Raw genomic sequence first — 14,621 nt, forward strand, 5'->3', positions numbered from 1 at the left:
GTAAAAACAGTTTTTAATGGATCACGATTTCATGGCTGTTATTTAAAAGGTTATTATTGCCCTTAAATAGAAGAAATAGTCATATAAATAGAATTTCCTGCTAATCATCTTAAAAATAAATTTTTAATGTGAAATACAATTATATTTATTGAACACGCATATGAATGTGAGGAAATAGCTCTGACTGAGTCTGGCCTTGTTTGCCTACAGTTGCCTCCTTAGTCTTCTCAGCCCTGTTGGGAAAGGAAGGGGCTCTCCTTTTCCCCTCAGGCCATCCTTCTCTGGTGCAGAATCAGAACATAAAAGCTACAGTTGACCTTGACCAACTTGGGGGTTAATGGTGCCAACCCTCTGACATTTGAAAAGTCTGTGTACAGCTTATGACTCCCCTAAAACTTCAGTAAGGGACTTGAGCAGACATAGTATGTCACATCTGCAGGGTGGCCTAGGGCCAACCCCTGCGGGTCATGAGGAAGACGGTACATAAAGTGGTATAGGACAATTCATACTGCACTCCATGACCTACGGGAAATGAGCACTGTGTCTTGTAACGATGAGAGGCTTTCCAGGGGTCAAGTCCCACATTCTGGCCTTTTCCCTCTAGATTTTATCTTTAAATTGGACATTTGTATTTGAACCACATTTTTTTTGTGTGTGTGTGGTTTTTAGACCACAGCATTATCTCTTGTTCCTGACAAAAACAGTCCAGGGATTTCCTGAAATATCTTCAACACAAGTCAGCATTTCACATGGCTACTTCTTCATAGCTGCCCAGAACAGGCCAACGGCACATAGCTAGACAGAACAGTTAACTCTAGGCAAGTTTGATGAATTAAAGCAATTTAGTTAGCGGTAGAGCTGAATAGAACTCTGGGGAAGAAGTGAACAGGATCAGTCAGGTAATGACTGCTGCCTGCCTCTCTCACTTAACTCTGCAAATGTGAACGTAAATAGGTCAGAGCGAAGAGAGGTATATACCAAAGGAACTTTTTAATTGTGTTTTATAGTAGACAATATACTTGATTATATGTAGCTGCTTTATTAAGTAGTTAACCATGTTTGAGGCACTCTCCTAAATGCCTTGCAACTATTTTTTCATTAAATTTTTGTGCCTCCCACACACCTGTGAATTAGGCAGCATTATTAATTATTTTTTTGTAATCACTTAGAAAAGGTGAGGTGATTGAGTAATACAGAAAAGTTTCTTGTCCTAAGATCTTTTTTTACTCCCAATGTTATTGGGATATAATTGACAGATAACATTGTATAAGGTTAAGGTGTACTGTGTGTTGACTTGATACATATAGTGTCACCAAGATATGGAAGCAGCTCAAATGTCCATCAGTAGATGCGTGGATAAAACAACTATGGGACATTTACACAATGGAATACTACTCGGTCATAAAAAATTTAAAAAATTTAACCTGTGCAACAGTGCAGATGGACCTGCAGAACATTATGCAAAGTGAAATAAGCCAGTCAGAGAAAGACAAATACCATATGATTTCATTCATATGTCAATCTAATGCACAAACTGATATAGCAAACAAAACAGAGACAGACACATTGACAGAGAGCAGGATGACAGCTAAGGGTTGGGGGAAGTCGGGGGGTGGAGCGACTGAGGAAAAGGTACTCATGGACATGGAGGACAGTGTGGCGAGGGCAGGGGATATAAGCAGACTAAATTATAATGGAAACAATAACAAAAAATTAAAAGATATTATATATTTATTTATAGAAAAGGGAAGGAGAAGGAGAGGGAGAGAAATATCAATGTGTGGTTGCCCCTCACATGTCCCCAGTTGGGGTCCTGGCCCCCAACCCAGGCATGTGCCCTGACTGGGAATCGAACCGGCAGCCCTTTGGTTCATAGGCCTGTGCTTGAGCCACTGAGCTACACCAGAGAGAGCTAAATTTTTAAAAAATAATATAAAATGTCTACTACAATAAGATTAGTTAACATATCTATCTCTGTCTAAGTTCTATTAGGACTCAAAAGCTGTTTCCAGAGAATGCAGGGTGGAGCAAAACTTGGTTTATAGTTATGAGTACAACAGAGTTTATTCTTGTGTTGTTATTAATTACTGTATTATTTTCCATATGAACAACTACAACCCTGTGTTTGCACAACCCAAATGTTTTTGACAATGAAATACGATGCCTTGTGAAAAAGTTCACCAAAATATTAAAATGTGAGCATTTAAAATAAGTTTCTTTAATCGACTTCCAGCCAAGATGGAGGCATAGGTAAACACGCTGTGCCTCCTCAACCAAAATAAGGACAACAACAATTTAGAAACAAAATAACAATCAGAACTGACAGAAAATTGAACTGTATGGAAGTCAGACAACCAAGGAGTTAAAATAGACACATTCATTCAGACCAGTAGGCAGGGCGGAGTTGGGCAGCTGAGCGGACAGGGGTTGTGGCACAAAAAGCGGTGGCACCAGGCTTTCAAGGCACCCCAGGCGTGCAAGGCTGCCGTGGGTGGTCCCTGGGCAGAGGGTGGCAATGGACAGACCCAGCGAGGAGGCGATTGTGAAGCGAGGCGCTGTGTGCAAGGCAGCTGGCCAATCAGGCAGCCCCACATTCCCACGCAGATAAACCAGGTGAAACGGGAGCGAGACAGCCCACGCAACCCAGGGTCCCAGTGCTGGGAAATAAAGCCTCAAAACACCAATTGAAAGCACCTGTGGGGGTTGAGGCTCCAGGAGAGACTCCCAGCCTCACAGGACAGTTGGTTGGAGAAACCCACAGGGTCCTAAAACATACACAAGCCCACCCACCTGGGAATCAGCACCAGAAAGGCCCAGTTTGCTTGGGGAAAGCGACAGAAGAGACCGAAATCTGACAGCAGAGCAAATGCCATTGTCTCCTCTCAGACCTCACCCCCACATACAGCATCACAACCCAGACACTGGGTTGCCCCTCCCTGGTGAATACCTAAGGTGATGCCCCTCATACATAACAGGTGAGACAAGACAAAAAAAAAAAATATGGCCTAAATGGAAGAATGGATCAAAGTTCCACAGCAAATACAACTAAGTGATGAAGAGATGACCAGCCTATCAGATGCACAGTTCAAAGCACTGGTGATCAGGATGCTCACAGAATGGGTTGAATTTGATTGCAAATTAGAGGAAAAAATGAAGGTTACGATAAATGTAATGAAGGAAAATGCATAGGGAACCAATAGTGATGGGAAGAAAACTGGACTCAAATCAATGCGGTGGGTCAGAAGGAAGAAAGAAACAACCAAACAGAAAAGAAAGAAGAAACAAGAATTCAAAAATATGAGGAGAGGCTTAGGAACCTCCAGGACATCTTTAAACGTTCCAACATTCGAATTAAAGGGGTACCAGAAGGGGAAGAGGAACAGCCACAAGTGGAAAACTTATTTGAACAAATAATAAAGGAGAACGTCCCCATTCTGGCAAAGGAAATAGACTTCCAGGAAATCCAGGAAGCTCAGAGAGTCCCAAAGAAGTTGGACCCAAGAAGAAACACACCAAGGCACATCATCATTACATTAGCCAAGATTAAAATGAAGGAGAGAATCCTAGAAGCAGCAAGAGGTAAGGGGACAGTCACCTACGAAGGAGTTCCCATCAGACTGTCAGCAGATTTCTCAAAAGAGACCTTACAGGCAAGAAGGGGCTGGAAAGAAGTATTCCAAGTCATGAAAGGCAAGGACCTACACCCAAGATTGCTCTATCCAGCAAAGTTTTTATTTAGAATGGAAGGGCAGATAAAGTGCTTCTCAGATAAGGTCAAGTTAAAGGAGTTCATCATCACCAAGCCATTATTACATGAAATGTTAAAGGGACTCATTTAAGAAAAAGAAGATAAAAAGCATGTATGGTAAAATGACAACAAACTCACAATTATTAACAACCACACCTAAAACAAAAACAAAAACAAAAACAAAAACAAAAACAAACTAAGCAAATAACTAGAACAGGAGTAGAACCAAAGAAATGGAAATGACATGAAGGGTTATCAACAGGAGAGTGGGAGGAGGAGAGAGGGGGAAAAGGTACAGAGAATAAGTAGTGTCGATGATAGGTAGAAAATAGATGGGGAGGGCAAGAATAGTATGGGAAATGTAGAGGGTAAAGAACTTAAGACACATGGACATGAACTAAAGGGAGGAATGTGGGTGGGAGAGGGGTGTGCAGGGTGGAGGGGAATGAAGAGGGGAAATGGGACAACTCTAATTGCATAATCAATAAAATATATTAAAAAAACAAGTTTGTTTATAAAAGTTGAATAACCAAGAGGTTTTACTTATATGCCACAGATTTTGTTCACCAGTCCCTGAGCCCATGCAATTTGGACTGGCACTGGTTCCATGCACAGAGCTGTGCTAGATGCCAGCTAGGTACTGGAAAAGACCTGACCTTAACCCCAAACACTGCTCAGGAGCCTCTGGAGAATAATAATTGGAAACTAGACTCAGCATTTTAGAGCTGGAAGAAAACATATAATTTAAACTCACCATTTCATTTTCAATGAGGAAACTGAAGATCAGAGAATTCAGTGACTACCAGGCCACACAGAGCAGTCACAAGTAGTGGCAGAGCCAGAGTCGAGTCTAGGCTTTCTGGCTGCTTTCTTCCAGTCACACTAAGGGGTCTTCAAATTTATGACAGAGAATTTCCATTTACTTTTTCAGTGTTTTAAGAAATGTTAGAGCTAATACTCATGTATCTGAGTAAATTTACCTAAATTTATTCTTGCCTCTATTACAGACATTGGCAAATGAAAAAAATGTGTTTGGATTTCCCAAGAGTATTTGAGTTTCATGAGTTTTACATTTCCTACAGAGGGACCAGGCTCAGCAACTTAATTTTCCTGGCCTAAGAACTCTGATTAAAGCCTTTACATCAACAAATCATTGATTTTGAGAATAAGGGATAGAGATAATCCTGAGATAAGCATTTATCCGTTTATCAAAACAGAAGTAGATTGCTTGCCTACGGTGTTTTAGGCACCGTGCTAGGTATAGGTCATCTAAATACAATTATAGCATGCTTTAGGAATAATTTTCCCCTTTCTTTTCTATTAGCAAAGAATCTGATATATTCTTGCTGCTCTTAAATTAAGTTGTTTTCTTTCGAGACATATTAAGAGTACTGCTGTGGTACTCTGATTTTAGATGTATCATCCAAAGTACATGACTTTAGAGTACATGATTTTAGATGGTATCAGATAAGCATTTTTTAAAAATAGGTATGTGTTCTGTTTGATGCATTTTAGGAAAACCAGGACAACTCACAAGCCCACATTTAACAGACATTATAGCTTAAGATGTGCTGATCATGCTGGTGACCCACTTTATGCAGACCATATGAACTACAAGCATGATGCTCAGGCATGTTCTGTGAACCTTCCATTATTAAAAAAAAGGTTACAATAACATTTTTTAAAAAGATCCTGAAGTTTGGCAGTCATTTAGTATGTGAAGAATAATGCATAACTTTATTATGCTAAGCATGCATAATACTATTCAAAGTAATATGTGTTTGGTACACATCAGTTTTAGAAACTGATTAATGTTGTTATTGTTTACATTGTTTGTTTTTAAATGTTTGTGAAATGTAGTATTGCTTTTTTATTATAATTTTTAGTTACATTCTAATGGCAACTAATTATTTACTTTTCCATTTTTACTTCAAAGATGTGCAACAGTGTTTGTATCATAAGAGTAAATATCACAACTCATCAGTAAAAACAAGCCATGTTGAACTTCTCTGTTTAATGAGATGGTTGAACTTTTAGTTTGCCTCTGCAGCCTCAACCTCTATATCTGGTCAATAGATTTTTTGCTATATTAAAACTACTTCTCACACCTACATCAATGCTTTGTCAAGCCTTTAAAAAAAAACCAAATACCAGGCTATGAAGACTGGGCAAGGTGTAAAGGCTGTAACAAACAAGAGAAAGCTAGTACCTCAGTTTTCCCAGCTAAAATATTCCGGTAGTATGACTTTTAAAAAGAGAGAAAGAAGAGCAAGGGAGAGGAAGAGGGAAACAATGGCTGATTCCCAAGTCCAATCTCCAGAGAGTTTGATTTTGTGGATTTGGGACTGAAGAATGCATTTAAAAGAACTTCAGCATAAAAATACTCAAACCTATGGGAAAATATTTTTTAAATGCCCATATATCCCATTACTTAGACTGAACAGTTATTAATATTTTGCCATATTTGCTTCATCTATTTTTTGAAATACTTGAAGCAGATCCTAAACATCATGCTGTTTTACACTAAACACTTGATGTCCATCCTTAAATGAAAAGAGGCGTTTTGTGATATGACCAGATAGCATTGTCACACTTAACCCTATGAATAATAACCCCTTAGCCTTGGAACTCTCCTCTCGGTCTGAAATGATCTATTGGAATCCAGGCCCAAACACACTCTATACATTATACTTAGTTATTATACAAGTTAGTTTTTCAATATGCTTCTGTGCTGTATGGGTTTACCAGTCTGGGTCCTTACTGGGGACATGAGAAAGATGGAGTGTGGGTGAGATGGAAAGAGGTGCCTGGGTACATGAACTTTGGGTAAATGAAAAACCATCCTCCCAAAGCGACTGCAGATTTTCTCAGCATCTTTCCCCATAACATGTTACAAAACATCCCTGTAATCAAAAGTTTTTCTTTTCAATTAACTCTGGAAATATCCCATACAGCATCATCTTGGAAGCTCATAATACACGTTTAATAGTATTGAAGGCTCTTTGGTGTTGCACAAATTTCACTCTATTTCCCAAAGTTATGAAGTTGGGTTTTTTCCCCCATCGCACATCACATATTAGTATCTGTTGGGACATAGTTTGGGAAGCGAATTGATGCATGCTATTATTCTGATTTTAGTAGGTACACCAGTAAGAATTTGTTCTGGCAAATACCTTGTAATCACTTTTGCCATTTTTTATCACTCTTAGATCTGTGGTATAAAACTGGTATTTTTATTCCCATTCAAAAATAAGTGCTATTAAGTACATACTATGAGCTGAGTAAGAAGCTACTGCCAGAGATAGGATTTAACTTAAAGCCCTAAAATTTGAAGACTTAATTGGTAAAAATCCAAATAACCCCCAATTATCAGAATTTGTGTTGGCTGTTGTTAGAGAAAAAATAATTTCCCAGTATATTAATCATATTCTCATCACCTATCCGCCATCTCTCTTAACCACAACCTCTAACTTAATGCTTTAAGATATAAAAAGAACTAAAGGGAAATGGTGTCATTTTCCTTGAAACCAGATATCCTAAACATGAGTTATCACCTTTCTTTCATGATGACCATATAAACATTTGTGGGGGAAAATGGAATAAAAGACACAGATCAAATGTTCCTAAAGACAGAGGCTACAGAGGCCTCTACTCTGGGATCTACAAAGGCATTTTTTGTTGTTATTGTTTGTTTGTTTTTTGTTTTTATTGAGACAGTTCATCCAAATGTCCTTTAACTCTACAGACACTGTGCTCCATCTACACATTGCTGTTACCACTACCATGCAGGGACACTAGGTGGTGGTGGGTGGGATCACATCAGTAAAGATGCCACTTACCCGAGGGAAGCAGAATGATTACTAAAAAAATGTACCAGGTTAATTTTGGAACTTCTCCGTTGCTCACCCTGGGTGGTAAAAAAAAGTCTCTGGATTGTCTCTGCACTGTCTGGGCAAGTGCTCAGAAGGAACAATTTTTTCTCAGTTGAGAGAAAATCAAAATGCCATCTCAACAAACAGGAATATGACTCATCATTCCTTCTAATGCTGCCAGTCTGATTCTGAGTTCAGGGTTTGAGCTTTGTGTATGCATATGGCACTGAAGTGTGAAATAATAGAAGGCCTGACCATGATTTGGGTATAGTAATTGACCATTATAAAATCTTATTGTCATATTTTCTCATTAGTTAACATTTACATTAACTCTCCCCACCCTCTCCGTTCACTAGAATTTTCCCCCTTTGTTTATTTCTTCTCAGTTGGAATAGTGAAATAAAATTGGCTTAGGCCCTGGCTGGGTAGCTCAGTTGGTTAAAGCATCTTCCAATACACCAAGGTTGCAGGTTCGATCCCAGTCAGGGCACGTACAAGAATCAATCAATAAATGCATACATAAGTAGAACAACAAGTTGATGTCTGTCTGTCTGTCAGTATGTCTCTCCTCCCATCCCCCCTTCCCCTCTCTGTAAAATAAATTTTCAAAAAGATTGGCTTGGAACTAGATGATGTGGCCTTGAATCTCAGCTTCATTTATTGTCTACAGATGTTATGCAATTTTCCTAACCTCTCTGAGCCTTACTTCTTCACCTATGAAATGGTGACTTTAAAACTTTCTCAAGGATTATGGGAATTTTATGATATGAAAAACACGAAAGTGCTTATCTCATACCAAGGATGTGGAGAGTTGACAAAAGCTGTATTTTTCACCTTTTTTCTCTTCTCCTCTACCTGAATTACCTATCCCTCAATCTCATTGGTTTGAGAAGAAAATAAGAAATAGACAACTTCTTTGACCTTATTTGTTTTTTTTAAATAACCTCATGGGTCATGAGAGACTTTTCCCAAAGGGACCCACTTTAGTTTGCTGGAGTAGAGGAGGAACTGTACAGGAGAAGCAGCCGGCCAGCTACCTGGGGGGAGAAGACCAAGCCTCTACCCTTGCCTACATTAAGTACTAGGTAATTATTATTTATTCTTACTTATTCTGATAAACCAAAACAAGAAATAGCAGCCAAGCATTCCTTTTCTGCTTGTGCAGACCTCAAAGGAACTATTTCAGGTTGATAAGTGGACTCTGGTCAATGTAGAATTATTGAATGGGTATAATTAAAAAGACAATGGTAAGCACTGGCGAAGACCAGGAAAAACTGGAACCCTCTAACATTGCTTGTGGGGATATAAAATATTTTCCACTTTGAAAAATAATTGGGCAGTTGCTTAAGAAGTTAAATCTACCATCCACCCAGCAATTTTGCTCTTAGGAATCTACCCATGTGGAAATGAAAACATATCCACACAAAGATGTATGTGCATTTTCATAGCAGCGTTACTTATGATAGCCAAGATCGGAAACAATTCTGATGTCTATCAAGTGGTACATAGAAGGTGAAGTACTATTTAGCCATAATAAGGCCCAAACTATTGATGCAAGCTACAGCATGGGTGAAACTCAAACACGGTATGCTATGTGAAAGAAGCTACATGCAAAAGAGGTTGGATGGTTTTGTTCAGATGTACAAAATAGGCAAATCTACAGAGACAGTACATTGGTTGTCACTTGAGGCTGGGGATAGGGATGGGATTAACTAAAAATAAGCATAAGAGAACTTTTGGGGATATTGGTAATGTTCTCAAACTGGGTTATGGTAATGATTATAGAACTCGATAATAATTTATTTGAATATCATTAAATTGTATATTTAAATGGATAGATTTTATGGTATGTCAATTATACCTCAAGAAAGTTCTTCTAAACACATGCTTATTGTTATGCAGTTCATGATATGATCTCCATGTTGAAAGTAGCATTCAGAAATTGTGGAGGATATAATCAGGGTGTAGTCCTGGAATCAAGCCCCCATCTGTCTTTCAGTTCTGAAGTTCATTATTCTCTGACTGATGGTAAATAAACCCTGTGCTCCAACCTTCCAGTTGGGTAAAGCATGGAACAGTGAGTAAAGGGGAGGAGCAGGATTGGATGGTGGGAGCCACAGAAGAGAGAGCACAGAGAAAAGATGAGTGGGCCAAAAGCTACTTCTGTGCATCCACACCAGGAATGCAGATGGCAGGATACCTGCATGCCCTGATCCTTTGAGAGCCAGTACCCAGTACACTCATCCTGCCATTTCCTACTGTGGTCTAGCATCTCTCTTTGCCCCACCCTCTCCCATTCCTTCTTTTTCTGGATTTCCAGTTTCCTCTGGGCTGTACTTCTCCATCTATTAGCCCCTCAGTCATCTGTGCACCACGGAGTCCTAATCTGGCTTCACCTTCCTCTGAAAATATCTCTGTGTGCAACAGTTCAAACCAAGGAAAACCCTATATGGTACTTTAATCATTGTTTTTCAGTTATGTATAAAATTTTTTCTAGATCTCATTGACAATCATATACCTAAGGGGCTAAGTTGATTAATTTGCAATTTACCTTATTGAAGAAAATGAATGTGAGTGGGAATCTCAAAGAATAGTGTAATACAACTAGTTTAGGACTTGCTAATTCAATGACTTCTCCTTTCACTTCATACAGTCCCAGTATTTCAGACTAAAGTTTTAAAGAGAGAGGGAACACTGTTATCCTGCAGACAAATGTGATACATTACTAATACTAATGGTTACAGTTCTATAGGGAGTTACAGAAATTGTGTAAATCAACTAATTATCATATAACTTGGCGCACATTGCTCATTTAATGTAAAGCCTATCTAAAATACACTTAAAACTGAAAATGCCCTCCAAAACCTATCTGCAGTTGAATAATTTGAATTTTAAGTTATATGGTTTTTTTAAAAAATAAGAAGCTTGTAGTACTTTACAAATAATAGCTAGATTTTTTTAGTTCTTGTGATGTTCCAGGCAAATTATCTAATCTTCATAATGACCACATGAGATAGAACAATAATTATCCCCATTTTACAAATGAGGAAAGTAAGGCATAAAAAGGTTCTCTGCTCAAAGTGGCTGTTGATAAACAGCACAACCAGATTCAGGCCCAGATCTTTCTGACTCCAAACCCAGTGTCCTCAGTACTACATTATGCATTTAAATAGACCTCATGATAATGTAAAAATTGTCACTCTCATTTCTACAAATGGGGAAGCCAAAAGGGTTCAAGTGCAAATGACCATTCAAGAATAAGTTGGTTCTTTGTAGATTTCTGTCCTTGATCCATATGGGCCTCCTCTTCAGTGCTTCATAAAATAAATTGTTCCTAGGTTATTATAAGACTTGAAGAGAACTCTCTTCTTGTATAGGGCACTCACCCGAATTCTGGCTATAGGTCCTCCAGGCAGACAGAACATTTCAGACTCTTCATTTGCTCGAAATCGCTGGAGTAGCTGAAAATAAAAGGGTCATTTGTGTTTTGGTTAGAGCTAATTAACTAGCAACTTGGTTTGGTTTACATTTAATGCAAAAGTTTTGGCATTCGTTCCACTGAGGAAAAGACAGGAGAAGTTATGGATCAAGAACATTATCACATGGTGGACATAATAAGTATATTTTAAGTGACTAAAACTAGTCATTTGACTCAAGGTCAATCGTTATGTACCAAATTCCTTTACAAATTTATTCTTGGTATGTCTCAGAATTATTTATCTTCTTCATCTGACCTCAGGCCAGCAGAGTAGAGAACACCGACAAACCCTGCAGAATGAAATGAATGATTTGCAGAAGAATATGCTCTAAAACTTTTTGTTATGAAGGTGTGGCCGTTGCTATACTTACTGTGTAGAAAACCCCAGTCCTGATCCTGCTGATGATAAGCAAAGGCCAAGTCACACAACAAGCCTGTAACGTACTGCAACCCTCCCCATTTTCTCTCCAGAGTTATCTGATCAAATATAGTTTTATTTTCCTTCAACAAGAGAAATCTCAAAACCCTTTAATCTGTTTGACAATCAAATACAAAATAGAATAATCACTTCCCAGGCCTTGGTACATAACCAATAACAATGTCCATTTATTGACAGACTGCTATAGAGAAGGTGCTGTACTTGGTATTTCGCATTTATTGTTTCTAATCCTGACAGCTAGGCAAATCAGGCCTTTTTATTCCTATATACAGGAAGATCAAAAATAAAAATGGAACCAAGGGAGATTAGAAAATTCTGTCTGACTTGAAATTCACATAGTTTTCTTTCTCTTCATGCTATCTTTCTCTTCAAACCTCGGAGTAATCACGGAGAATTAGATGACGTTTTGGGGCAGCTTGAAGGAACATTCATCAGTTGCCTTATCTAATGCCTAACGTGAACTTAGGATGTGACAACTCCTCCAAGTAAGACACAAACCTTGTTCTTCAGGAGCTTATAACTCAGTAAAGAGGAAAGGAAGAATGAGTTAAATTCTAAGAATAATGATTGCCTTAAGAACTATAAGTACTAGGGGAACTTAGAGAAGGATGTGGTTATGGGCTATTGTTGAGACTTGGGGAAGCCTCTTCAAATGAAGTGAGGCCTGGGTGATGCTAATAGAAGGTACGGGTTGGGTAAGCAGGGAAGAGAGGGAAGCATTCTACACAGACCTGGAACTGGGAATGGACAAGTTGCATTGAAGACTGATGGACATGATGGGGTTTGTGTTAGGGAGCAAAAAGATTTGAGTGGCACCTCATCGTGACCATAAAGAGATTAAGGTCCTATCCAGGTACTGCTTCCTGTCATGGGTAGAAGAGTGTCTATTTTTACTATCATGAAGAAAAAAAAAGGTAAGGAGAATCCCAGAAGGGCTATTGGACAAATGTAGGCCTAGAAATCAGAATTTCTGGGTTTTCTTTTCAGTTTCAGTCACTTATTCTCTAAAAATGCAACAGTAGAAATTATCAAAGTTTTTCTGAATTAGTTTCTGCTATCAGGGATACTATATATATATATATATAATCACCCCCATACCCAACAGACACAAATTTATCCCATTCTAAATATGCAGAATGTTGGAAGTAAGATACCAAGAGTTCAAAATGCTGATTTTTTGCTACTGGAAGTGCCCTCAAACTGCCCAGTTTCACCCCCTTCTAGCTCATACTATGATGGAGACAGGATGCACGTAAGTGTTGTTAAATTTATGACACTGTTGGCCTCATTGGGTGTGACAGGAGAGGGTATGTTAACTGTCTTCATAGTATTCAAGCATGGCTTCTAGAGACATTGTAATTTTTAAATTACAATTTTCCTACTACCTGGAAAACTTGAAAATTTTTTCAATGTGTTTAATTATACACTTTTTAATTTGTGCAAGACTGGGGTGAGCAATTATTTTAGTGAGTTTTAAGAAGGCAAGTTAGCCTTCCAGAGGAATTTTCCCATGTTCCCTCAGTTCTAATTTAGACTTAAAAATCACTTTACTAACTGACTGAGCATAAAAGATTTAGCTATCTCAGTGCTACAGCTGAGAAGGACAAGTGAAAAACATCCCTCTGGGCTCCTGGGGCTGGACTGAAGTAGCAACCGCTGATACTTGCACCCACTGGCTGAGCAGAGCCTCCCGGAGGACCCCCGAGTACGGGGATTTATATTCCACCTGGGACAACATGCCCATACACACTTGACTTACAAATTCATCTTGCTTTCAGGAAGGCAGCAATAGGAAAAGCAAGGAGTGAAAGGGAGGGTTGAGAAATTAGAGAGTCCAATTTATCCTTTTGCCTATCAGTCAAGGGCCCCAGACCCTGAAATTTCTCTTATTTCGATCTGTGATTAGTATTGCCTGTATGGTGTTCCCAATGAGGGCTGCAGTTTCTATGCTGGCAAACACCAAAATAATGTTCATGTAAAAACTAACCCACATTCCTTGCCTCAGAAGTGCTCTGCAATGCCTTTTGCTTTCATTCATTTGTTCACTTACTCATCATTTATTGAATGTCTCCTACAACCATAACAAACACAGCCCTTACACTCAGATTGCTTACAGTCCAGTGGGGGAGACGGATAAGTGGATAAAACTTTACAGTGCAGAATACTATGACGTGGTCAGGAGTGCTGTGCTATAGTGATTAGCAAGGACAGCAGTCAGTGGTCAGGAAGTCTTTCAGGAAACTGAGAGCTGGGGAAACTTTGAAAGACGACAAAAAGTAGTCAGGGTGGAGAAGATGTAAAGAAGCATTTTAATCAGAGAACCAGCATGCCCAGAAGCAGGAGTAAATGTGTGTGACTTTTGCAAAAATATGAAAGGTCACAGAGCTGAAAGAGGGCAGAGCGATTTGCAGAAACAGAGCTTTCCGAGTAAGCAGCCAGGGCTCTAGTTTTCACAGTCTAATGAATGAGTGTTGGACCTGTGGAATTCAGGAGCCCGTTTCAAAGGGCATTTTCTTGATTGACAGTCAGGAACCATGACGGCAGACAGGTTGAAAATGTACTACTCCTTGAGGCAGAGATTCTGCAATGTATCCAGCTGGTGAGAAGAAAAGAGCCTCTCATTTCATTTCTTGGAGTATGATCAGGAATTCCACCAAGACCATTTTGGTGTTGTTTTGTTTTAACAAGCACCTATTCTTTCCTCACATTCCACATACCTAAGATGTTGCTTTCACAGGTGCGTAGAGGTGAGCTGATTTTAAAATTTGATCTCCTGGGGGTTTGGGTTTTTTTTTTGAGGTGTAGGTACTATTTATATTTTCATTGTATATCCAAGAAAACCAAGCATCAAATGACAAAGCCACAAAAAAATGAGTCAGTGCAGAGAAAGAATTAGATCGAAGGACTCCCAGAGCTTGGTGTGGATGAATCTTTAGGGTTCTCTGTTTAGGAGCAAACACCCTGGAACAGGAGCGGAGTGTGTGTGACTTGGAGGATGGGCAACAGCAGCAGAAGCTGGATCAGGGACTGACTCAGAGTGAAGCTCCAGGGCAGGAAATAACTCTGCTAGTGGAAACTATAAGA

The 14,621-nt window shown here is 39.1% G+C and overlaps 1 protein-coding gene across 1 annotated transcript in view; it reads right to left on the minus strand.

Moving 5' to 3' along the window:
- Nucleotides 1-11,081, minus strand: part of FRMD6 (FERM domain containing 6) — a 92,692-nt gene extending 81,611 nt beyond the window's left edge. The window contains exon 1 of the mRNA XM_037155618.2: nt 11,007-11,081. The gene's annotated coding sequence lies outside the window, so the exon portion shown is untranslated. The remainder of the gene's footprint in view (nt 1-11,006) is intronic.
- Between the last annotated feature and the right edge of the window lie 3,540 nt (nt 11,082-14,621).

This window comes from Artibeus jamaicensis, unplaced genomic scaffold (genome assembly GCF_021234435.1).
Source record: "Artibeus jamaicensis isolate MK-2021 breed Jamaican fruit bat unplaced genomic scaffold, CSHL_Jam_final contig_548, whole genome shotgun sequence".
Taxonomy (NCBI): Eukaryota; Metazoa; Chordata; class Mammalia; order Chiroptera; family Phyllostomidae; genus Artibeus; species Artibeus jamaicensis.